The 27,706-nt window shown below is 35.7% G+C and overlaps 1 protein-coding gene and 1 long non-coding RNA gene across 6 annotated transcripts in view; both read left to right on the top strand.

The window, feature by feature from the left end:
- Window positions 1–27,706, top strand: part of Dtna (dystrobrevin alpha) — a 345,657-nt gene that overhangs the window by 51,333 nt on the left and 266,618 nt on the right. The window lies entirely within an intron of this gene.
- On the top strand, window positions 1,227–27,680 carry LOC141422489 (uncharacterized). Its single transcript, XR_012447066.1, has 4 exons — window positions 1,227–12,969; window positions 17,319–17,615; window positions 18,835–18,916; window positions 25,443–27,680. It is a non-coding gene; the product is annotated as an uncharacterized lncRNA (long non-coding RNA).

Raw genomic sequence — 27,706 nt, 5'->3', positions numbered from 1 at the left:
TCTAGTTGTGAACAATGCTCTAGTTAGGCTGGGGAGGTATAGGGACAGAGAACTCACCAGGAACATAGAGTAAATTGTTCCATTTTTGCTGTCATTCATTGATTTCTATTCATTATTTTGCCTTGTATTTCAGAAAGTATCTTCTGAGAATCCAAATCTACAACTCCACAAATTCACTTTTGTCATTGTAATTTACCGCTGAGAACCCACAATATAGGACAACAGTCCAATTTCAAATTGCTTCAGTGATTGTATTGTTAATGTTTCCCAGCTCCCTGAATTGAATTTCATGATATTCATGAAAATTGGATCAGACACACATCTGTACTATGGTGACATTCCCTTCTATGAACTCTTTTCCTTCTCTTTGAATTAAATACTGCTTTGGTTGCCTAAACTTAATGCCTACATAGTAACTCATTTTAACAAAGTCCAGTCTACTCTGTCAACTTATGTTCTTTAACATTTCCTCAAGTAGAGGTAGAGGTAGATCCAATGTGTTGCTGACTCATTCACGTTGTTTATGAAACGTCCAGAGATTGTGGCAGTTCTTCTTATCCATAAAAAGTGCAAAGTTAGTAATCAAGGTTATGAGGGTGACTTAGATGAGTATTGCTAGACTTTGGAGTTTCACATACCTATACAAATTTTTAAGTTACAAATGGACAAATGAGAAGAGGGTCACCAATCATTTTTAAAGCAAAGGATCTTCTGAGTCTTTAAAAGTGTGTCTTTTGTGATAGTGTTATTTAGTGGTATAATTTAAAATTACATATTTGGATTCAGTCTACTGTTTTGTGCCCCTTGGAGCATCAATAAAATTTCCAGAAATGATATTAAAATCTATTTTGAATCTAATTATAATGATACTAAAGAATCTCTGAGGAAGTTGTCTTTTGAGCAAATAATAGATTAACAATATGTAAAATAGCATTAAGTTCCAAATGCACCTGAAAGTCCATATAGCAAAGTTAGTACATTGTGTTTCTTCTTAGCAAAGCTGTCCTAACAAATATACTGTTATATGTCCTACAATTATACCAACCCCTATTACAACATATATATATATATATATATATATATACACACATATATATATATACACACATATATATATATATACACATATATATATATACACATATATATATATATATATACACACATATATATATATATTCCTTTGCGTTTAAATAAAATAATTAAGCAAAAGGACCAAAGGACCAAATTAGTGTTGAAAGAAAATGAAAAATAAAGTGCTACCTGAACGCTGATATTTTCTTTTATCATACTTCCTAATTTTTGTTTGTGAATACATTTTTACTTTTGAGTATTGTCACCATAATGTACATCTGCTAGCACAAACTACATGCATGCCTGAGAGGAAAGGAAACTGACTGTAGCATAGAGTCTCAAATTTAGAAAACAGGTAAAACTTTATCCACTTTAGGTCCCATAAATTGGACACTTGAGTTTTCTTTATAATCTCACTTTGACAACATCTAATTATGGGGAATTTCTCCAAGAAACACATTTTATTATCTGTCACCTACGATGTTAACTTTATTTCATATATGCTATACAGGTTTCTATTATTTCCACACATTTCTCCTTTTTCTGGATTTGAACTATATGAATAAACTCATTGTATTTCCACATAATAGCTCTTCAACAGTATAAATTGCTCCTCCTCCTCCTCCGTTCCTTTCAGGGATCTGTACCTTCAGTTTCTATGGTTACCATGCCTTTAGGATTTTCAAGCCCACCCATTGGTCTGGAAACTTTCAACAAAATGTCCTCCATTTTGACAGCTTGGCACTATGGCAAAGTACACCAGAATGGTTTAACCGGCACTGAATACAACAGAATTAGCTCCTTATAATTCTGCATACAATAATATACCTTAAAGCTAATGTTCTCTTTTTTTCTCCAACTTGATCATACTGCAATTTATGCTGATCTTATAGTCAACTAGAATCTTCTTTCTTTTCTATAATTTTCTCTATTCCTATAGTGGTCTATATCACATATTCAATTAAACTATCACCTTGTTATATTTAATACCTCTGCTTTAGATCCCTTCTGTAGGTCTGTATCTTTCCCAGCTTTGTTAATTTTATTAATCCAGGTAGTTGTTTTCAGTGTCCCACCTAACCATTGGTGAACTGACCAGTGTCAAGGCTGAAGCACTGAGGTATGCACATGGAGCAGTTCAGTCATCTCTGCATTTGCCTGCAATTCACTAATTAGTGCCATTCACGTGAAACCTTCCAAAGTCTTTTCTTCCTGTCAGCATTACTGCATTTTATCTAAAAGATTTCTGCTTACCTATCAATGCAAGGAATTGTGATAGGTGCTATGGACTATTAAAATGATTTGTGAATACACTTACAGTAATCCCCACTTAAGCACAGGAAATACATTCCAAGTGCCTAAAGCTACAGATAGGACTAAACCTGGTATATACTGCATTTTTCTTACACCTGTGTATACATGTAATGCCTACTTTATCTTAACTAAGTGTGTAGATACCATGACCTTAACTTTCAAAGTTTGGGTGTGATAGCAAAACTAGAATGAATTTCTTTTTGTTCCCCACAACTTCTCAGAGAGAAGATTTGTTCTTAGCATTTGTCTTCACAACCTCAGTATCCAATTTTTTCCTATCCTTATCAAGTCAAGAGCTTTCATCATTTTATTTTAAGGAAGTACATTTCAGCTTATCTTTGCTATATTTGATTGCCAACATCATTTTGCTTGTGCTTTGGGGCTATTATTAAGTAAAACAAAGGTTACTTGAACAGAAGCACCAAACAACTATGACAACTATCTGAAAACCAAGACAGCTACTAAGCAATTACCAAGTTGGTAGCATATACAGCATGGCTACACTGGATAAAGAAATGATTCATATCTTAGGTAGGATGGAGGGAGGCAGCTCCTCCATTATGCTGCTCAAAATGGCACATAATTTTAAGTGTATGCATTGTTTATTTCTGGAACTTTCCATTAAATATTTTCAGACAACAGTTAGCCATGGATAATTGAAATTATGAAAGAGAAACTTAGGTAAGGAGGATTACCATATTAGATTCTAGCAAACACTGTAATAGACCCATCTTTCTACCATAGTTACATAAAACTGTTGGGTATGGATTTCATTTAAATAATTTGATATATAAAGACCTAAAATGCTTTTGTTAACTCTATTAATATTTATAAGTAGTTGACATTTACATACTATACATCCTATGTATGTACACATACAAGTTTAAAGAATGTTCTATCCCTTCATCTTAAGCCTTGAAAAATTCAAATTAGTTTAATCCACTGTGTTCTCCCATCTAGTGACACTGAGAAATACATCCATTAGCATTATTTTCTTTTCTCCAGAAATCCTTCTTATTCCTAATGACCATCTCTTTCTTGTTGAACCTTTTTAAAGGATCAATTTGATCATGAGACTGTAGTCTGACATATAGAATTGAAAATGGTCTTTTGATCACTTATGTGTAACATACCAAAACTAATAATCTGTTATTGATTATACTGACCATATTTATCCACTGCTTATGTTGCAAATAGCTTACATGTATTATCTCACTTAAACCACATGATAACCTCATCATTACCCTCATTTTTATAGATAATAAAACTGAAATTCAGAATGGTCCCACATATTCAAGGTTACCAAGTGATGGATCCAGGAATCAAACCTACACTGAGTCCAGATTCTAAATTTTTAAGATGTCTCCCTGACAGTGCACAGTCCCATGCATGGTCCTAGAAATTCAAGAAATACAGAGCCATGTAGCATCACAAAGGTGCATTACTTCTCAAAATTATAGTGATAATAAAGCGATCTCTATATAAATTGGCTTTTCAGTGGACAGAAGTTAGATTATGTGTAAAAGAGCATGAATTTCTAAAGGCAGCTAAAAGTCCATACAACATTGTTAGAACATTGCACTTGTTCCTGGCTAGGAAAGCTGCCCACAAATGTCTTCTGTCTGCCTTAGAGATTAATTACACCCACACTTATTACAACTTTTGTGGATATTAAACAGTATGGCAAACATCATTCAAAAGAAGGGCCAAGAAAACTGTATGTTGCCCAGTATTGTAGCTACCTGCACACTACAATAAAATAGAGTATGTGAAAGAACCTGACACAAGTTCAGGTACATAGCAAGCTCTGAATAAGCATTTAATAATTCAGTCATTGTATTGGTGTATTTAGAAAGCGCGAGAAAAGCCTCACAAAATGGAAACATCGCACAAATTCTGCTATGTGCATACACACACACACACAAATACTCAAAGAAATGAATGCTTGGAACTTAATACCTGATCACTGGAAAATGCTCTTCAACATTGTATCAGCACCAGTAGACATCTGAAAAACCATAAAAATGAGAAAAAATTAGCCTGAGCTATAGAAATCAGGATGGGAGAGTGTGAAAGGGTCTACTTTTGCATTTAAGACTAGCTACTAACTTAAAGAGGTGGTTGCAAAGAAAGATAGATGTAAAAGCAACAGATCCTCTTGCAAAGAAAGCTAGTTGTAATGTGTAAGAACAGGAAAATAATTGTGCAAAGTGGAAATGAGTTCTTTAGTGAGAAGATTGTTAGAGTTAGCATTTTCTAGCCAGTGACCACATGAAAGCCATCAGCAGTGGCATCGTCAGTAGATACAAGGACCAGCAAAGGTGTGTGTATGTGGGGAGCAAAACTGAATTTTTCATGGAAGTCATGCTACACTCCAGTTTTACTAAATATAAAATTTCACAATATGTCATATTACAGTGTATTTATTTCCTGTCTTGAGTCTATGATTAAATAGAATTATCATAGTTGGTATATCAGGATTTTAAATGAGAATGTATATAATTTGAGAATATTATATATATGTAATTACATTGAAATTTGTATTTTATTTGGAAAAGTATCTTTTCAAAACAGCCATTTTTCCAGCACTTTAGCACCTAGTGAGTAAAGTTTTAGGTATCTGTCTTTCCATTAATGAGGAAGTATCTTGTAACATGTTTGGGTGTCATAATTACTTTGACTTCACTGGGAAGAAAGAGTATAGCTTCTCAATGTGTAGGAGGAGGTCTGTATACTTGCAGTGATTAAACTGGGCAGTAAATGCTCACTTGCTAAAAAAGACTCTAGGGTAGTTTTCAAGCAGTTCGTATTGGCAAGTTACCCAAACCTGCAGATTCGGCCTTAGAAAAATGTGATGGTGTTGATAATGAGGTTCTGGCTAGTGGCAGGTATAGTTTGAGGTTAGCCACTTTGTCCAATATGATTCCCAAAAAGTTACAGTGGAGAGTAGACTCATAGGAAGGGGATGGAAAGTCCTTGGTAGCATAGAAAATTTAAGATACATTTTGTTGGAAGCTAACAGGAAGGGGACATAGTCAGGGCAGCCAGTTAGAACAAAAGATCTAATTGGCAGTAGAGAAGTAATAATGACATGAGAGGCCATGCACTCTGGCTAGCCAATGAACGTTGGGTCTGGAAGTCCCAATTAATCTTGGACCCCTTTGTAGTAGAAGGGGAGAGACACTGTGCAGTGTTGCAGTGGAGAACAAGGATATGCTGCAAACCCAAAGTTATATATTACTAGGGTGACTACTCTGTAGAAAATGATTGAACTTTGCTAACTGTCTCAATAATATTTTATATGTCTTTCTTAATGTGTGATGAACTCAACTAGCTACCACAGTAGTTAACAACAACAAAGTAGCATTAGTTGATTTTTCAATATAGAATGCCTAACTTACTAAACAGATCTAACAACTTATTTTCACAGTAGCATGTAAAACATTGAAGTGGTCAGCAGTGTGTCTTTTCTACACTCTCCTTGTTTAAGCAATCTGTATAACAAAGTGTCAGATACACAAGATTGAATACCAGAGCTTCCCACTACCTTCAATTCAATTTTGGACCCAACTCTGGGATTTTGTGAATTACACTTAATACATAAAAATAAGTTTTATTATAAATAGCAAGAGGGAGAATTTGGTACAGCTTGTTCAGTTTAGTGTCTGTTTTTTCCTTTTCATAGTAAAACAGAAAATAATTTTTGTTTCCTTTGAGCAGGTTGTAGAATATGGTTAATACTTCATAGACTCAGTTTCTTCTGTGTCAAAACTTTCTCAGCATGTCACCAGGTCCTAAATGTGCCTGGCTCCCTCAAAGCATGGTGTGCCATGCATTTATTCAGAGTTGGTTCATTAAGGATTTGCAAGATGCTTAGCTCTGTAATCCATGCTGTAGAAATAAATTTTTAAATATACTTTCCTCTAAATTGCTCATAAGAGCATAAAAGATGGCCAAATGCTTTCAAAAATAATATTACTGACCCACAATAAGAAAAACATGAGTATTCCCCCCTTCTGGCCTCCCCCTAAGCAAAGGCATGAATTTTTGTTTATACTGAGAGGCTTGGGCTCGTTCTGCAACTGTGGATCCATGCTTCTGGCTAATTTACATAGAAGTGTGCCCTATAAACTGAGCCTAGTCATTCCAATAATAACCACCATGGGTACATTCCAACCAACCTTCTCCTTAAGTGATATTGCAAGTATGTCCTAACGTCAGAATAAATCAGAAACTACGTACTATTTTTTGCCTTCTGGGTACTGTGAGTAAGTCTCTGTTTATCCATCTCATTCTACTAATAAGAATCACCCCTATCTAGCCTAAGATTTCAACAAAAAGTTAGTTTTGGTTGCTTTATAATTCTGAACTAATCAGGCCTTGTTGATTCATTAGAGGAAGAGTCTCAAGGATTAATTCAGGTTGCGAGAAGGATCTGGGATCATGCCTAACTTTCAGCTTGACTACCTATGATGTTAATGAGTAGATGAGTGACAAATTAGTAACATGGGCTCTGTGTTCAAAGAAAACTCAACATCCAAGACATAATCAATGTGTCCACCATTAGCGTACAAACATCAAGCCTCAAGCTTTCAAAGAAAGCTGCAGCCACTTTTTGTGGGTAAAATGTGCCATTTGAGGAAGGACCTAGGGGAGGGGAAGCTACCAAGTAACTACCTACCTTTCCTTTGTCATAATTTTCTTGATTATAAATCTGTCACTATGATACTTCATAAAATTGTAGAGAGGGAATAATTATAATGTAAGTTACTATAGACTAGTAATTTGCTACAAATATTGACAATTTTCACAAAGACTGGAGGCTTTTATAGTAATCTTTAAGAGAAATTGTTTTCAGCCTATTGTAAATTTGATCCTCAGGCCCTTGTTCGCCAACAAAAGAAAGATATAGCTAAAAAAGCATAGGGAACCTATTTGTAAATATGACAGTTTTTATTTTTGTTGTATTTTTTGAGACAGGGTCTCTTTATGTAGTACAAGCGGATCTTAATCTCACACCGCAGCCCAGGCTAGCCCCAAACTCATGATCCTCTTGCCTCTGCTCCCAAGTGCTGGAATTACAGGTAGGAACCACCATGCCTGACTTAATTATAATTTTTAAGTTATTAAATTTCTAACTCTTCATGCCAGGGATTCTTCTCCCTCCCCCAGCCCCTACCTCAATCAGAAAAAGAGGTATACAGAGCAAAAATTGATCTTACTATGGATTTGTTCTAAGATGCAAACAGCCAAGAAATAATACTACTGTATATGTCACTACAAGACATCCTGGGAGAAGTCTTACAAGGCAAGAATTAATTTGTGCACTGACCTATGTACAGAAGGCCTAACTCAATAAAAAATACAGGTTGCCTTTATGCAGACAAATTTATGAAAGACATCTATTATTATTTTTAAACTACATTAGCTCCTGGAAATGTACCTTACTGTTTCCCTTGAGTGAATTTTCACTTTTCCTTGCAAAACCCAAAACATTTCTGTGTTCTCCATTTGTAAATATGTGAGGATGTATTCAACATTTGAAAATCAATTCTAAAACAATACAGGACTGAGCCTAAATGACAAAAATTGGAATAGATGATTCAGGAGAAGACCATGGGGTATTCTGTCTTGGCTTGATGAATATAAATTTTAATATATCCCAGGTACAGTCAGTCTGCATAGATCAGCTCAGTTATAATCATGGCAATCAACTGCAACCGAGCCAGAAACTTTCTTGGATGCTTTTGATCCAGTAAATTTAAAAGAAATGAAAACAAGGAAGGATTAATGGAAGATTAGAAGAGAATCATATAAACATGGCTAAACTTGACAGATTGAATAGTGAATATTTTGGAGGCTTGGAAATCTTTTACCTTCTGGTTCTTGAGGCTTAAGGGATTTAACTTTGAGTTAAAATTTAATAAGACTTTGAGTTTCCTTTTTAATGAATGACTGCCTCCACTTCCATGCTATATCATGTGTATTTCTCTGATATGAACTTAGTGGTTGTACATTTAATTGAGAAATAGATGGCCTTCCCTACCTGAGAAGACAGGGCTATTCCCTGTGGTCTTGCCTGGAGGTGTGGAGGTGTCCCTATAGTCTAGGTACTCACACAGATTATTCTCCAAACAGGCAACCACCCTGTGTAAGGATAAAGAGTCATTAGAAAATCCAAAGACAAAGGGTTTTGTCTTTTGAGGGGGGCTGAATTATTTTTACTCTTTTTTTTAGTAAAAACAATCTAACTTGAAAAAGACTTGATGGTGTTTAACATGATACAGAGTATTTCACAACTGAAGCATTTCTTTCAGAAAATGTTTAAGGAGTATTGAAAGGATGGATATCATGTGATTAAAAAGGAAAATCAAACCATGTGTCTGATTTAAAGAAGATTAAAGAAAGAAATAGTCATCATTGATCATATCTGTGTACATTCCTTCCCTGACACCAAGATTCCTAAAAGGCTGCATTAGTTTTCTATTACTTTAACAAAGTATCTGAGATCATTAACTTATAAAGAGAGAAGACTTATTTTGAATCACAGTTTCAGAGTTTTCAGTCTATGGCCCATTGGCCCTCTTGCTTATAGGCCTGGAGTGGGGCTGTTTATCACAGTTGGGAACACATGGATGAGCAAAGCCAGTGTGTCTTGTGGATGACACACACAAAAGAGAGCCAGAGGAGAAGCTGGTATCCCAATATCCCCTTCAAGAGTATTTACCCAATGGCCTCCACTATGTTCCACCGCTTAAGCATTCCACCAGCACCAGTCTGGGGAACAAGCCTTTAACACGTGGACCTTTGGGGGGCATTCTAGATACAAACTACAGTATAGGTCTTGGTTAGTTTCCTAACTGTCCCAATCCAGAAACCAAAACTCCTAAATACCTGGCTCTACCATTTGGTTCTGTGAGGGCTGTAACCCTCTCCCATCCTCAGCAAAAACATCTTGACACCTTGCCAGAGGAGTGTTAATGGGGAAGCCATCATGGTGGCATTAAAGTTATTCCTTTGTCTTTCTGATCTCTAGCCCACCAAAAATATTTTTGCCTTAAAGAAGATAAAAATGCCCTTGGGGAGAAAACAGCAACAAAAAAAAATGAGATTTAAAGTGTTCTATCCCACTTGGATTTTTATACCTGAGCTCAAGTTTCAAAAATTGTTTCTTGCATGATGGTAGCGTGATGCTAATGGTTATTCTTCAGCAGTCTTGCACACTTTGATGTTTCTTCTCCTTATTCCCACCTTACTATATAGAACCTTAAGGAACAAATTCTTCCCAAACACAAAGACTCTCTAGAGCTCCTTCCTCTCATTCCCTACAGACTTACCTCCTTCTGCTTTCCTCAGCTTCTTCCTTTCCCTCTGCTCCCACTGCCAGCAGGGTCATCAGAGCTTTGACAAATTAGACAGTTAACAGGCTCCCTAGCTGTCTATGCCCTGTCCACAACAGAGGAGCCATAGGGATCTCTCAAGGACATAGACCTTATACCAATATCTTCTTTAAATCTAACCATCCAAGGATTCCCCATTATTAAAGGATAGCATTAAAAGGCTTCAATCTAATTCACAAAGCTGTTAGGAACTGACCCCTTCCCAACTCTTCCACATTTCTGTAAAAGTACCTACCTTTCTATTTTTTAATCTCAGAGTGCCTTGATTACCCAGCTGTTTATGTTGCTTTGCCCCATATTTATACCCTATTTATAATTCAGAACCAACTTTATCAGGACAAAGGACTTTTGTTTTAGCTTTCCTATCTTATCTCACAATTACAAGCTTTAATTGCAATTTATTTCCTTGCCTGTGGCTTTTTTTCTCCTTTGCTTCTCTGCTCATTATTTTGGAGCCAAATTAGATAAGATCCTTTATCATCTATAGCAAGTACTAGCTTTTATTTTTAATGATAATGACTGCCATACCTTGAAAGTGGGTCTTGAAAAAGGGTCTCTCAAAGGGTATTTTGAAACTGATATGGTGCTTCCTCTGTTAGGAAGGTGAATGAAAAATGAGAATTAAATGAATGAATTTGTCTTGATTGAACTTTAGCCATTAAAAAATTTAGATTAACTGTTATCTGATTTCAAAGGTCATCTTTGTCACCTTAGGTACCTTATTAAAGAAATGATTTGCATCACCCTTTCTGCCACATAATCTTAAGGTGTTCCCCAGAAAGCTTCTAATAGTGTACCTTATCTTTTGTTATTTTCCTTGAGTACAATCTCTGTTGAATTAGGCTAATTGCCTAAAATTCCAAAAAACGGAGCTTGCTTTATCATTTTAAACTGGAAAGTTGATACAAACAGGTAGGATGAGGATGGAATTTTCTCAGAAATCCTTCAGTCCATACTAATGAGCAAGTTTCTGGTTCATTAAACACCATATGGTGTTGGTTGGTTACTTTATTGTTTTGTGGCAGGGGATCCAAATAGTGTCAAACTGGATCCTTTTTGCTCACCTAAAGCAAGTAATAACAGATATGAGATTATCAGAAAAGAGTACAGATGTCAATTTAATATCTCTAACACATCAGAATGGAGAGTAAGTTAATGGGGACACTTTAAGACACATTTTCTACAACTCCTTTGTTAAATTGTTTTAAGTGTAAGGAGCATCATTTAAGATCTGTATACATTTTAATATATAATCCAAATTCAATGAATTTTAGAAGAATTAGAAAATTACCCAGTTTTGTCCTAGCTATGTTTGCCTAAAATGAATTAAAACATCGAGTGATTTCAACTCTATTATCCAAGGATCTTTCCTTACTTCAAAGATGCGGTGGAAGCCAATATAGTTTGAGTTATCTACAATCAAATATATATGCACCCTTTTAAGAGAAAGCATTTCCATTTTCTTACTCTATCGTTTGTCCTTACTTCTACTCATGTGTTTCTGTGGCTCTTCAGTTAATGGTACAGCTTCCACTGGTAACTGCTTATGTTCTGTATTTTAATACAGCATCTCCTTGGATGTTGCTTTTAGTCCCATGCTAACTACAGTTTCTTTAATCCAGGCTACAACAAATATTTAATTTATTTTGCTGGGAAATCTAAAGCCATGTGTTTCAGCCTGGGCTATTCTTCATTTTATCATCACTATGACTAAGCTGGACTCCATTCATGATCTCTTGATGGATCTGTCCTGTCAGCCCTCAAAACAAAAGAATTTTGTTTTAATTCTCCTATCTTATTTCACAGAGATCAATAATTTCTCACTCAAACTCCTGTGGTGAGTTGCTTATATGAGGGCTTTCCTGTCTATCCTTCCCATGTGTAGGCCAACAAGACATGAGTGGTTCTGCCCCCAAGGGATATCCCCCAAGAATTCTCCTCTCACAGCCATCACTCACATCCAAGTCACCAACACCTCTTAAAGGAACTGTTGCAGTGTCTTCCCTACCAGTCTTAACCACTCATCTAATGTACTCTCCATGCAGCAGCCAGAATGCCCTCCTGTTTCTCTTCTCATTGGAGCTTGTTTTGTCTGTGCTTGTTGTCATTTATAGTTTTTGGCTTCTCCAGTGCCAAGTCTGGGATGTATGTGGCAAAAAAGAAACCCAGGGGTCTCACTGCTGGGTCATTCCTCAGGTCCCAATATTACTAGCCAGTCTTCATCTCTTCAGCTTTCAGTCTTCTCATGTTTTTATATATATTGGGTTTTAAGCTGAACTTATCAGGAAGAACAGATAAAGGTGTATCTGGAAGTCTACAATACCATTTAAAGATATAAGTCACTTTGTATCACTGTCTCAAGTTTAAAACCTTTCTATACTTTCCCATTTCTTTTGATATACAAGCAAACTTACCTCAGTGGACCACAAGTCCAGTATTAATGTGGTTGTGGCCTGACTCTTCAACAGTTATCTTGAGGCAGTGGCTCTCATTCCATTCAGCTGGCTATATCCTTTAACATGCAAGGGTTCTTTTTCTATTTGAAATCTTTTCCCCAGGTGGTTCTCTTTGCTCAACCATTTGTCACTAATGCTACTCACTGCTTGGCTCCTCTCAGCCTTTGGTTTAAATGCCCTTTCTTTATCATGTCCTTCTTCAGCCACCTGATCTAATAGTACTAGTCTCTTACTTTCCTTATGTTCGATTTCCTTCAAGATTTAATATAAATTAGACTTTTCAGAGTTAGTCTATATGAACAGGTTTCCAATGGACCTTTTAACCTTTTAGTCTTTTGCAAGATTCATTTAATTGGCACCTTGTTGGAGCATGTTGTTGTGTCAGCCAGTTTTGTGTCTTTGTGACAAAATACCTGACAAAAAAAATTAAAGGGAGAGACAATTTATTTTGACTTATGGGTTTAGAGGTCTGAGTCTATGACTAATAGCTCCATTGTCTCTGGGCCTCTGGGGAAGCAGTACATCATGGCAGAAGGCCACGGTAGAATGGAGATGCTTTACCTCATGGCAACCAAGATGCATAAGAGAGACAAGAAAGGACCAAGGACAAGATAGCTTTCAAAGACACACCCCAGTGACCTATGTCCTCCAACTAGGACCTACCTCCTGAAGTTTACACCACCTCTCAAAATACCACCACCAGCTGGGAACCAAGCCTTCAACAGGTGAGCCTGTGGGGGACATTTCATTTCCACACAGTAACAGTTGGTATACTAGAATCAACCATTTCCTAAACAAATTACCTGCTTTATAGATCACTATGTCATCATAGGCACAGTTGCTAGTTTTGTTTGTTGTTTTTTTTTTTTGATTCATTGATGAATTCATCTAATATTTACCAAGTAACCTAATATGTTCCTAATATGTGTCAAAGATACATCTATGAACAAGACAAGTTCCCTGCTCTTACTGAGCTTACACTCTACTAGAGAGAGTACAATAAGAAACAAATGTGAACTAAATGTATAATTCAGTGTGTTATGACTATAAAAAGTAAAATAATATGAGGAAAGAGGAATCAACTGGTACAAGCTGGGAAAAGGAGAAAGACAAATTTATACATAGGTTGATCTGAAAGATTTCTTTGTCATGAGATGATATTTGATCAGGGACCTAAATAAAATTTAGAGCCCAGCCATACAAATATCTAGGGGCAGTAGAAGACATAGTAAAGGCAACTGTCATGAGATTGAAATGTGTGTGTCATTATGGAGGAATAAGGGGACAGATGTGGCTGGAGCTTAGGTAAGGAGTTTGTTGAAAGACTTTGAATGAGACATACTGTTTAGACACAGCTTGCTACACAAGCTGTGCTTCCTATACACAGCCACCCTCAATGTTGATAGCACCATCAAAACATGGAAACTCCACCACTGGCAGACACAAGATGCATGGTGATATTTAATTCCAAACAGCAGTTTTAGGTTCCATTAAGAATATTACATATACATGACATCTATAAAGCCTGATTTCCCTTTGACTGTAGGAAAGCAGAGAAAGAGAAAGTAAGGATAATTAGGGCATATTATTAAAAAGTAATTAGAAATAGTTCTAAATGGAAATGAACTAATTGTTTCAAAGTTGTTTAAAATTCTAAACTCATAGTTTAGAATTTTAGAAAGCAATTGTTTAATTGCTTTCTTATGTTGCAATGTTATCAGGGTAAAGCAACTGAAACAGGTTCTATGGATAAGTGAAAAAATGAATAGAGGATTAGAGGACTCCAAATATACCAAATGGGCACTTAAACATGTGCAATCTTTTATTTTTAATTGAAATATGAAAGGCTCACTTAGTATGTGTAGTGCAATATCTTCATTGTTGGCTAAAAGATAAGAAGTAAATGTCATATCTAATACTACAATGTGAACAAGTGGCTGTTCTGGACAGGAAATTCAAAAGGAAAGAAGTGCCTGGATTTTCTCTGTGATGTATACTGCAATTTCATTCATCCATCCAGGTTCGTATAATGAAGACCCTTAAATGACATGTTCACTATGTCTAATTGAAACAGAAAATGTTTCCACCTTCACTTTTCCTTACTGTAACTCCTCCTGAGATCAGAACTTAGCAGTGTAGCTTCTAAAACTGAACACTTCCTTTTTTTGCCTTTGCCATAATGCAATAAACTGAGATTCATGTCATATATTCTTTGCCATTCTATATAATATACACAAAATACATACAGAAAGACAAGTCAATATCCAGTGCTTGGGAAATATTACTCCCCAATATATAATTACTACAATCATGACCTAGATCATGCTTACCTTAATAAGCAACTGGGATTCTTTAATTGGCCCTTGCTCTTTCTCACTCAACCCCTTCCTGTAAGCATTCCATTTATTGGGGCTGCCTTCATCCACACCCATCCCCACTTTACCTAACTCCTGTTTCTCTTTCTGGACTGAGGCTTTGCATGACTTCTTCCTTAGTCATCCTCTTGAGCCTTTATTAGAATTTAACTAGCTGTGCTGATTTTTGTTTTAGACATGTCTTCCTTGAGAGACTACGGGCCACTTGAGAGCACAAAGTATGTAATACAACACCAGCACTATGTCAGGAGCATGGCCATATATTTGAAGAATAATGGAATGAACATTTCCCAAAACAAACATTTATTAGTTAGCAATGAGAACATTGTAGTAAATTCAAAGGTGATAGGCATATTTACTGCTTGGAATTTCTTTTAAAGTAAATGAACTCTACAGTTATCATAAGTAATTGAAATAAGACCTCATAAATTTGACTTTGATGTTCATAGAAATGAGTCTTGAGTCCACTGAATATACAGAATATTTAAAATATATCTTAGTTGTTCATGATTAGTCATTATGTATCTACAGCAACTTAAAATTTGAATAAAAATTTTGATGGTAATTTTTATTAAACATTAACACAAATAAAAAATCTAAAATTATTTGGCTTGACATACTTTCTGTATTTTCATTTTCTACGTACTTGAATGCTAAATTTGATAGTTATAGATATGTCATTTGATAATGAAGAGGGTAGTTTCACTAAAAAGTAAAACAAAATTGTATTTCCTTTAAGTTGTAGCAACAATTTTGTAAACATACACTACTGTTAACATGACTATGACAATAACAGATTTTAGCATTGCTTTCAAAGATGAAATAGATTTCCCTAATAGTACTGTGTTTTTCTAACATCCTTAAAAAACATTGATATGAAATTTGAGATGCTATCATAGGGATCCCTAAGAACTTTACGGAAGTTCTTAGCATTGAAGCCACGGCTAGCTCATGATATACTTGCATGCATTAAAACACATGCTGACATACAAGATAATACTCTTTACAATGCTGAATTCCTGGCATAAGTACTTATTTTCTCTTCTAAATTATATATTTGATTTTATTGCCTTCCCAGCCTCAACAGTTGGGTCTAGAAGAGTAGTGGCTTTTTTACAGTGTATTAAAAGGCAGAATTGCTTGAATTTCTCAACAAATCAATAATTTAACTGTGTAGGAAATAATCCATTATTACTGCACCTTATACTACTAGAAAATATACTAAAATTTTGCCACACATGCTTATTATGTTAGAAGAAAGGATTAATAATGGATGTTAATAGCAATACACTGGCCTAAACATTCTTTTATTGGCAATTTTGTTGAATATTGTGATTACTATTGATTTAGAAATAACTTTCATTTTTTGGCAGTACTGGGGTTTGAACTCAGGGCCTCATGCTTGCTGTGCAGGAGCTCTACCACTTAAACCACTCCACCAGCCCTACTAACTTTATTTTTGAAACTACCTTTATTTGTTTACACTTATACAGAGGAAGGTTGGAATGTTATATTACAACTATTTGATTACAGAAAATTTAAATTTTTAACACAGTTAAATGATTGAACATTTTTTTCTTTCTACTCTCTAAATTAACTTTATGTGTATTGAAAAGTGTTGAAAATCACTTCCTTTCCCCCAACACTACAGTAGTTGGTAAAGTTATATGATATTTCTTGTGGAACAGATTTGAGCCATTAACGTTGCTTCATTTTTGAAGGACATTAATTTATTAAATATTTGTTTCTTAAGATCAAAACTACCACCCCAGAAATTATAGACTAAGACCACTTTTAAAAAGTATACATGCACAACTCTAAAATTAATAAGAGAAAATGAACTATGGCCACAGTTTCACCATATTTATTATTGTCCTTTGCAGTTGCCATAATTTAGTGCACTAATTTAGTATACTAAGCTATGTTCATAAAATATGAAAAACTTCCCTTGCTCTCCAATTACGAATTCTAGTTCTGTGGGAACCCCAAACTAGCAAAAACTTTGTATAACAATTTCACTTCATTCTGCTCTTATACCTCATCCATCAGAAGCTAATGTTTTGCCACCAGAAGTGACATCTCCCCATTTGTCTTTCTTCATTCCACTTCTCTTTGCCTTGAAAGATAATTGTGGAAGGAGGCAGCTTGAAAATGAGGAGAAAGATCTTCCTTCCTGAAAGTCATGGGGACCCTTACCTGAAGTGTGATTCTTAGGACATCCATATCAGCATCACCAGGGACTTGTTAGAAATCCAAATGTCTAATTCTGGGGCCCAACAAATTGTATTTTAACAAGCCTCCAGGTGATTGTGAGTCACACCAAAGTTAGAGGACCACTGATTTAGGGAACAGTTACCATGACAATGCCATATTAATTATCCATTAGAGAGTACACAGGAAATTTCATGCTATCTTTGAAGAGTGGCCTCAAGTTTACTATTTAAATGCAGGGAAAAACTGAGGTACTGTGCTTTTGGACACACTGAAAATTTTAAAAATTTATTTCTAAACTATGAAGAATTTGCTTCATGAATTATAACATATTTGATATTTGAAATAGCTTCCTCCCATATCATGTTTACATGGAAACTTAGAATATGACTTTATTTAGAAATAGGGTCTTTTCAGTTATAAAAGTTAAGATGAGGTCATATTGGATTAGAGCAAACCCTAAATCCAATGTCTAATTTCCTAAACAGAAGGTCATTTAGAGGCACATAAGGAAGAGGCCATGTGAAGATGGAGGTGGAGATAGACGTTAAGCTGCCACAAACCAAGGAATGCCAGCAATCGTTGGCTTTGCCCCTGCTAGAAGAGAAGTGTGGGCATTTTCTTCTTCAGAGCCTTCAAGAGGAACTAACCACGCTGACACCTTGACTTGGGACTCCCTGACCTATGATGAAATAAATTTCTGTTGTCATAAGCCAATCAGCTTTTGCTTAATTGTTATGGAAGCCCTGGAAAACTAGCAGAGGTCTTTGTAGGTTTTATATTTTGTGAGTATTCTTTGCCTTGCTCTTGGTCTATAAAGACCTTTCCATAAAATTTGCCCTATGAAAAGTATGCTTCCATCTCCCCTTTCCATTTCATGTGCTTCACCTTCCTCATCTGCAACAGCTACTACATACCTGTTGTTTGTTTTCAATATATAATTGGCAAATAAAAATTGTATATATTCAAGGTGTATACACTGATGTTTTGCTGTATATTTGCATTGTGCAATGATTACCACAATCAGTGTAATTAACATGTCCATTACCTAACATCGCTACATGTGTGGTGAGGTGAGAATGGTTAATTCTTATCCTCTGAGCAAATTACAAGTGTGCAATACATGTAGAATCACTGTGCAACACAGCCTTATGTCTCCAGAGCTTATTTATCTTGGAACTGTTGGTTTGAGCCTTTTAACCAACATCTCCATATTATATTTGAAGGGTCTTTGAAGAGTCTAGCTTTAGCTGGCAAAGTCATATTCTTCTTTATTATTGTTAAGAGAAATCTCTCCTAGGAGAATATTAAATATAAAACCCTTTTCATTGTGAAGAAATAAAGCATTTGTGTATTTTTAGTTAGAAACTATGCCCATTATCTCCCATCCATCTGTCTTTCAATAAAATTTAAGATTGAAGTGAATTATGCTTTTTAAACTGCTTTGTACTCATTTGTTCAAATACATAGAAAGCCTTTTAATTAGACCATTTGACCATTTTATATGCAAATAACTAATACGCTTAAGTGTATCTGTGTCTCCTTCTGTTGCTGTACTGGTTGTGTCATTAATGCACTGACCCTATCCAAACAGGGTTAATTAGGGAACGTGCACGTGAGTTTGCATGTATGCCGTAGCTGCCAGCTGTAGATCTAAGATAAAGAAGGGAGATTTGCCAAGCAGAGCTTTTTGTGTCCTAAACAAAACACATGTAATTATGAAGACTGTATTTAGGGAGCCTGCCTTAAGAAACAGATTTGCATTTTCTGAACCTTACATTAATAATGGTCTATGAACTCCTTTGTTGCCTTTTTCCCACAAATGACTTAGCAAAACATCTGTATTTTAATATCTAAAGATGGATTTTTTAAATTATATGAATTGAAAGAAATAATTAATAAGTCAATTTTGCTAAAACAATTTAAACGATTTGAAATATCTATTATCACATGTAGATTTATGCTAGCTCTATAACAAAGAAAAAAACACTTTCATTCTTTCAGGGTTTCTGCTATGTGCCGTGTTGTGAATGGGGGACAGAGAAGATTAGAGTTCTCCTTCAAGGAATGGAGATCTAAAAGCAATGTGAGGAATATGTTTTTATGAATTTAATTAAATACAGAATTGGGCCCTTGATCTGGGAAAAACTGAGAATGGGTACTGCATGGGTTTCCTAGGGTTGCCACAATGAATTATCACAAACTGATGACTTACAAAACAAAAGTTGCTGTTTCATATTCTGGAAGCTAGGACTCTAAAATGTGAACCCCCAGGAAGGCCATGCTCCTTTGGAAGTCTGTAAAGGATTTCCTTACTTGATACTTTCAACTTCTTATGACTCCAGAAATTCCTTGGCTCTGGCCAAGCACCTCCAGTATCTACCTCAATCTTCATAAGACCTTCTTTGTCCTTCTGTGTCTTCTCTTCTTCTGTATATGACACATGTCTTTGGATAGTGTCTATCCTAATCCAGGATGATCTTATATTGAGAACTCTAATTCAATTTTGCCTACAAAGATCTTTTTTTTTTCTGAAGTAACATATAGTCAAGGGTTCTAGATGGGCATAACTTTGGTGGCATCATTCAGCCCTCTACCCCTGCCCAGGGAAGGTGACCCTTTGTTATGGAGAAAGATTGAGGAGAGAAGAGTAGTGAATTTTCTTTTAGGAATGGACAATGTGAGATACCTAAACCTTTCTGACTTATAGCACAATTCCAGGCACATAGTATTCAATCTTCATGGAATTATTAATTAAATATACCCAAGAAAATGTCCAGTGAGCAGGCGGACAGCAGGAAAAAGACCTGTGTTGGATAGAAGTCTGTGTGAAAACAGAAAAATGAAGTAAGCCCAAAAGACAGGACCTTTTTGCAGAAGTCTCTGAAGAAGTGGTTGAGAAGGTGTGCCAGGAAAAATAAGGAAAACCAGGAAAGAAGCATGACCTAGAGATAAGACAGGAATAAATCTTAAAAAAAAAAAAGGAAAGGCCAGGTTAGGCTAAACTGATTAAATAGAGCAAAACCTGGATTGGGAATTGGTGAAAGTAATTTCAGAAGTTAGAAGTTCAGTTTTCAATGCATTACACATCGTAGAAAGTATGACAAACTTTTTTTTCTAACAGACAATCAAATGAAACCAATTCATTTGATTGTTAGTTCAACAATGGTTCAACTTAAAATATTTAGACTTTATTATAGTACAAAAGCAATAATGCATTCAGTTAAAAACTGTACTTTGGATCTTGACCTTTTCTTGGGCTGTGGATATGCAGTGATGTTTTCTTGTGGTGCTGTGCAGGCACAGTAAGCCACAGCTCCTAGTCAGATACAAATCACTATGGGAAACAGCAGAGACTCTGCCGTGTACTGTGTAGATAAAGCAGGATTTCAGTAGGTAAGGCTATCTCCTGCATTTCAGCATAGGATATTTTAAACTTGCAATGGGCTCAACTGTCTGTAACCCCATAGTAAGTCAAGGAAATCTATCTGCACATTGTTTTCCCTCCATAAGGCCCAACGCACATTTCAGAGAAACAGTTCTTGAACCGTTCTCTATAAGGACACATATTCCTGACCTTGTTCCTTTCAACCACAGAGATTTACTGTACCAGTTGCCATGGGTCATTAGAGTAGCTGTGCTGGAGTCTTCCAGTCATTACCTTTCTACTCACATGTGCTATCACATTCACAGTGGGAGAACATAGTTTCCATGCTGTGATTTTTGACTCTGACCTTCCATATAAGAGAATGTCTTCTAGGCATCCAACAAAATCCACTATGAAACATGAGTCAGGAGTACATAACATGGATGAGAGAGCCTCCTGATCCGTAGCGTGAAATACATTAGGGACACAAGGAGTCTTTGTGTTTATATGCTATAGAGATTTAAAACCACATTATACTTTGAAACTATCATCATCTCCCTCCTTTACAATCACATATGCTGTAAGTGAAATTATATTTTCTTAATAACTGAAATACCCTGATGACTATAATCTTATCTGTTGGAAAAACAGTGAAGAAACTCTTTTTGGTTGATGTACCACAAATTTGGCCTTTTCAATTCTTCCTAAGGAATGGCTTAACATGGAGGTTTCTTTATGTAACGTGAAAATTCCTGGAACATTCTTCAATTAGTATTAATGGAAATTATGTAGGAGTCTATTCATGTCAAATTTTTTTTAATTTAAGGAAAGGTAAATTTGAGCACTTGGGTGTTTTTATTTTAAATGGTAACAATCATTTGTAAATTTCACATCATTTTCTGAGCTTTATGAACCGAGATCAAGGCAAGTGTGTTCATTTCAAAATCTAAAAATAGATTTAACGTTCTCTCCCTTAACAAGTTCAACTTTAAAGTTAGGCAAAAATAAAAGACCTTATTTAAAATAAACGTTTTAGCTGTTACATATTTTTAGATTTCAATTTCGAGAATTTGGATGAATCATTAAGGAATTTTTATGAAATCTGACTATGCTAATTTTGTGTTATATTTATAGTAAGTGATATACATTAAAACTTATAAACTTTTTATCGATATTAACAGGTCAATAAATGAACATAGCCTTTGTCTTAGTATTGAATCATACAATGTTGTAGGTCTATTTTTAAAGTCTACTTAATAGTTGTTTTGATATCACCTTCAATTAAGAAATGAATTTAAGGTTTTAGGACATCTTAGAAAAATCCAGCAGTACATTTGTCTACTTTTTCAGCATTTACATTCACGAACTACAAATATGCAACCAACTATACTTTAATCAGTCTTTCACCCAAGAGAGAATTGTGATCTCTGTAAAGCTTTTACCCTCCTCCTACTTATAGTGACACTACCAAGTTGTTTATTCTTCAGGTTTATTTTTTAAAGATATAATTATGTATTATTTTCCTGCATGTTACAATTATATAGTTCTCTTTATGTGAATATTGCTTTCTGCAGAGAGTACTCTTTGGAATTTTAGAAAAATTGAATACTGTTTCTATAGAAATAGAATTCTCTGAGAGCAATATATTAGAAAATGAGACATAGTCAATATAAATCTGAGTCTTTGTTGCTCACATTTGATGAAGGGTAATTTTATAAAAACAAGGCCAAGAAAAATGAAATCTGGAATTTCGTGGCTTAACATGCTAGGAAATAATTTTATACTGCCAATAATTCAGCATAGTGTGGCCTCAATCCACACTCTACACCACACACTGTGTAGATTGCATGTGTGTGCATGTACAAGAATATGATTTGTTGAGGCACTGTACATTAAAAACTTGAGGGATACTTAGATTTCCACTGGATTTTAATGGTAAATCATGTTATTTTATAAAGAAAAAGACAATTGGGGTCTTAAGTAATGTGAAGTTTTGGTGCTGTTTCCTTCTACTATTATGAAATACCTGATGCAGGATAACTTTATAAATAAAATTGGTTTATTAACTTCATGGTTCTGGAGGTCCAAAGGCACGGCAATGGCATCAGCTGGCTTCAGATGAGGACCACCTGGCTGTTGGTGTCACAGTGAGAAGACCATATGTAGAACAATAATCACATTGCCATACAGGAAGCCGGGGTGTTTCAGGGGTCAGGCTTGCACTCTAAATTTTCTCTCTTGAGAGCTTATTCAGAGTCTCATAAGAACTATCCTAATCCCTTCAGAGGACAGCACCACCCAACGGTCTAAAGATCTCCCACTAGGCCTTATGTCTTAAAGGTCCACCCCTGCCAATATCACTATGCTAAGGACCAAGCCTCCAACACATGAACCCTTGGGAAACACACTCAAACTGTATCCATGCTTCTATTTTGGGTTCATCACACTTTCCCCAAGCTTCCTATGTGTCTTCACTTTGTCTCCGGATTCTCTTTTCTCTTTCTCAGTTCTTCTTTCATTTTTCTTTCTGCCTCTGACCCAAAGTTCCTCCGTTCATAATCATGAAAGACTCCCATTTATTATTATTTCTTCTAGAGTTTATCTCCAAGTCAATCGTTTATTAAGTGATAATTAATTAATCAAGGATGTTCAAACTGCCAATCAAGCTTCTTGATCAGCCAGTAAAAACCATGTTACAATGCTAAATCCATGACTGTCTTGCCCAAAACTTTGGCCTTTAACATTGATTTCATTACTGAGAGGTCAAGTAAAATGTGTATCCTCCCCCCTGCATTGAAATGGCCTGGTAGGATCTGAGCTCATTAGCTCTAGCCCACCAGAGAATTGACTCATGTTCATGAATCTACAAACAGATGCATTCCCATATGTAGAAATTAGTGAACTTGGGAAGACTTAGCACAACTCAGGTAGAGCAGAGAAGGAGAAGCTGCACTGTGAGAGAAGAGATGGCAATTGAGTGCAACTGTACAGGACATGCTTGAAAAGGACAAATATCAGGAAGGAAAGAGTACTTTTTCTTTAAAACTGGAGGGAGGAATGAACCAATAAGGAAAGTCTTTGAGATAAATGGAAAGGGAGTTGGAAGAGTTCAGGTTGGATGGCATCTATTTCTTGGTCAAAGAGAAAAGACAACGGTAGGACTTGAAGTTTGAGGAGAACAAGATTCACCTGACTCAAATGCATGCTGTGTTAGATTCTTGAGAAAAACCAAACCAATACAACAAGTGTGTACATGTACCTGTGTATGGTATATGTGTACTAAGTATGTAGAGAAAGATTTATTTTAAGAAATTGGCTTACACAATTCCGTAATTGGCTTGCAGAGTAACATGACAGTCTGGAGACCAACTGAGGTTGCAGTTCATGTCCAAAGGCTATGCTGACTTCCATCTTCTTTGTGGGAGGTCGGACTTTGTTCTCTTAAGGTCTTCAGCTAACAAAGTGAAGCTCATCCACATTATGAAGGGAAATCTGCTTTATTCACAGTCCACTGACTAAATGCTAATTTTGTCTCTCCCCCAAAACACTCTTACAGCAACATTCAGAATAATGTTCGCTCTGTTGTCTGGGCCTGGGACAGCCCATTAACATATAAAATTAAGCATGAGACATGTATTACTTAGTTGCCTAACTAACTCCTTTTTCGTTCAGAATCATTTCTCCCATCTTCAACCAAGAAAATCTTCCCAGAAACCCACACCTAGGTTGACTTTATATTCCTGAACTAATTCCCAGACTACCCTGTGTTTACATTATCATAAAAACATATCTTTCTCTAAAGATCCTTTTAGATCTAAATCCTCCAAGCATGGGCATTTGGGGATTTTTTTGTTCACATTGCATCAGAAGCCCCTAAAATGTCAGTAGTACTTCACAAAGACACAATAAAAGTGGATGAATCAATTAGAGGATGAATTGTCTTTAGTTTCTGTCTGTAGCTTTCACTACATTATGAGCTCCTTGAAAGTAAAGAAAGACAGATTAAGAGTTCAGTAAAAGCATACTGAAGAAGAATGGATAAATGAATTACCAAATGCTTATTGCATAAAAATATTTTATTCAAAATATTTTAAAAATGTTTTGAAGAGTTTACATAGGTTTACATTGCTATACCTGTGGACAAATTATACTAGTAACTAAGACAACCAGTCAGAAAATGCTAGAGGTAGGAATGCTGAATTTATAAGTAGTTTAGAATCCTTGCACTAGATATAGTTAAATTGGGGAGGTTGTTTAGGAAGCTTACACATAGTGATTATCTCTGTGGAAGGCATGTCCACATGAGGATACCAGGTTGGGAGCCTTGAGCAGGCTACAGGGAGGGGTTAAGGATTCCTAAACAGAGAGAAATGTTGAAAAGAGAGTTGCAGGGTGCTTCATAAACAGTATACATGCTATATAACAGGTGTAATACTAAGTGTTTTACACCACTGCCACTTGTCTTCATAACAGCCTTGTCAGGTACCATGTTATATTCTTTTTGTAGATGAAGATATGGGGTTTAATTATGTTCCTTATACCAAGTGAAGTGAACAGCAAAAAAATCTAAGCCTGTGATTGCATGACTACAAATTTATGTTTTTTCCACCACTCAGTGCTTCTTAGCTCTAAATGCACAGCCACAGCCCTCAAGTTTGTTTTCTGAGAATCTCTAGGTGAGAGTCCCAGGCATCAGTACTTAATTTTAAATCTCAAAAGTGTTTCTAAAACGTTGCCAGGGATGAAAACTTAACCACAAGTGCCATAAATCAGAGAACAGAATTGCTTTCTTTACTCTTAGAAAAATGAATTTAAAGATGTACAATATTCCCTTCTTCCTGCTGCTTCTCATTGTGTATTTAATTGGTCCCCAAATCGGTGCAGTTGTTGAAAAGAAATAACTTTTTGGGGGGGCGCGTGGTACTGTGGTTTGAATCTAGAGTCTTGCACTTGCTAGGCAATTGATTTACCATTTGAGCCACACCCCCAGCCCAGAGGAATAACTTCTAATGTCTCTAGCACTGTAAGATAACTATAGTTGAAAGAAATTAAGTGAATATTTCAAAACAGCTAGTAGAGAGGATTTTGAGTGCTCCCAACCCAAAGAAATTACATATGTGTGGGGTGCTAGATATGCCAAATTGAAATAACACACTGTACTCCATAAATATTTACAATCACTATGTCATTTAAGCATAAGTAACAAATACAGCAAATCCCTCCATTTTATCAACTTTCACTCCAGGAAAAAAGACTTGACTCCATCAGTTTGTGAATGGTCCACCCTCAATTCAGACGAAGGAGCCCGAACAGTCATGCATTTGCCAGGTAATTTAAGGTGCTAAACACTCACTCACACACACTCACACACACACACACACACACTCACACATTCAAATGAAACATGGCTTGGTAGATGTCATGGAGCAATTATTAAATTTAATATCAGGTTTTCTTCTATAAATTTTGGTAGCACACAACTTATTTTTCTTTCTATTGTTATAACTAGCAACTAACATTCAAGATCACCAAATTCATGTAAAATAAAGTGCATTTGTGCAAATCCCTGAAATCATTAAAATTCAGTCAGGTATTTAAACACATGATGTGTATGTAAAACTAATCATTTGATTAGTTTAATCTCAATCCCAATAAGAAAAATTGGGAGGGGACATAAAATATGAACAGAACAGTAAAATTTCTCTATCCTGGGTCATATTAGAATCTAGGAGGACTTTTAAAAATATTAGCATATAATAATTGTACAGGGGAATATATTGTGTTATTTACATATGTGTTTGCAATCTGTTTTAGTTAAGTTTTCCCCCTCCATTGTTCTTCCTGTTCCCCCTTGTCCCCTTCTTAGAACAATTTCAACAGACTTCATTGTTCTATTTTCATATATGGATACAAAATACGTCTGCCATATTCACCCTAGGAAGACTTCTTAAACAGATACCCAGAGTCCGTACTAGAGACTGTGACTCAATTGGTCCACATTGGGCCCAGGCATTTCAAACTTCCTACGTGGCTCAAATCAGCTTTACCCTTACCTTCCTTAGACCTGTCATTGTTGTAGTAGATGAGTATTAAATAGAAATATTTTGATTCACATGTTTACTGTCAAAAATGATAATGACGACGATGATAGTAACTAATTGAGCTTGCTATTTGCTAAGCAGATTTTCCTCCTGTTTATATATAGTAACACATTTAATGCTTGCAAAAGCTATTTGGTGAAGGGTATATTATTATCATCTTTTTTCAGATGAAGTAAAGGTTTCAGAGTAAGTAACTCACTGCAAGACACAGCAAAGCTGACATGTGAATTCAGGGTGTCTGACTCTTACAGCCACAAGTGAGGTTATGAAATGAACTAGATTGTATCTCCACAGCTTGCCCATCACATTCACTTTCTCTCTTGACTTTTGCAGGGTCTAACCTAGGTACAGAGTCACGAATTCCATCCTCAGGTAATAAGATCATTCTTTCCTTCTGCCATCTAATTCCACACTTGATTGCATTTACCTTGAAATGGAATAACACAAAATCTTCAAGATTCAAAGAATCACTGCTAAGTGGTTAATCTGTTTTGGAAATGTGGTCCCTTTACACCTAAATACAATGGAAAGAATGTAAGACTTTGAAATCTCACAGATACCAGGTCAAAATTTTGTGCTTTCACCTATTAACTCTGGGCCTGGGGCTAGTAATTTAATCCCTTTGATACTCCATTTCTTAATCCATACAATGGAAATAATTCCTAAATCATAGGATCTTAAATGATTAAGTGGAATAGCAACTAGAATGTTCCTTGCACTCTGTAGCACTCAATACACATGGGTTGCCTTCACTTTTGCTGCTCCAATGCCAAACACACAATTAACAGTGCACTCATCAACTCCTGTTCAGCTTCTATGTTTCTGTTTCTCTTTATTCCTTGAGCCTCTGTGCTTAAAAGTTTGGATGGGGAAGCAAAAGCTTTGTTTGAGGAAGGCTTTGCCTTTAAGGATGTAAAGAAATATTAAGAATAAAAATATCTCTTAAAAACTTTACATTTAGCCTCCTTCCCTGCTCCCCAGTCCCACCACCACCACCAAACTACTCAAATACCTAAAATCCCAATTAGAATATCTCATCTAAAGAACTACTTAAAGACAATGCATTTGTTTAAATAAGGCATACTTGGTTTGTATATGGCTATGTGTTAACACACTCTATGTATCAATATCTTTAGTTTTCATGACAGTAGATGAAGGACTGGATGATGGGCTCGTTCTTTGTTTTTATTTCATGGATAGATAAAAACTATATATGTTTGTGATATGTAACATGATGTTTTGAAATAGTGTGCATTGTGAAATGGGTCAGTCATGCTTGTTACCATATGCGTTACCTTATATACTTTTCATTTTGCATGATAAGAACACTTAATATCTACTCTTTTAGAATGCTCAAAATAGAATACATTGTTATTAACTATAATCACCATGCTACACAATAGATCTC

The sequence above is a fragment of the Castor canadensis genome, chromosome 4, assembly GCF_047511655.1.
Source record: "Castor canadensis chromosome 4, mCasCan1.hap1v2, whole genome shotgun sequence".
Classification (NCBI taxonomy): domain Eukaryota; kingdom Metazoa; phylum Chordata; class Mammalia; order Rodentia; family Castoridae; genus Castor; species Castor canadensis.
The sequence above is the reverse complement of the archived record's forward strand: the minus strand, read 5'-3'. Positions and strand labels throughout refer to the sequence as shown.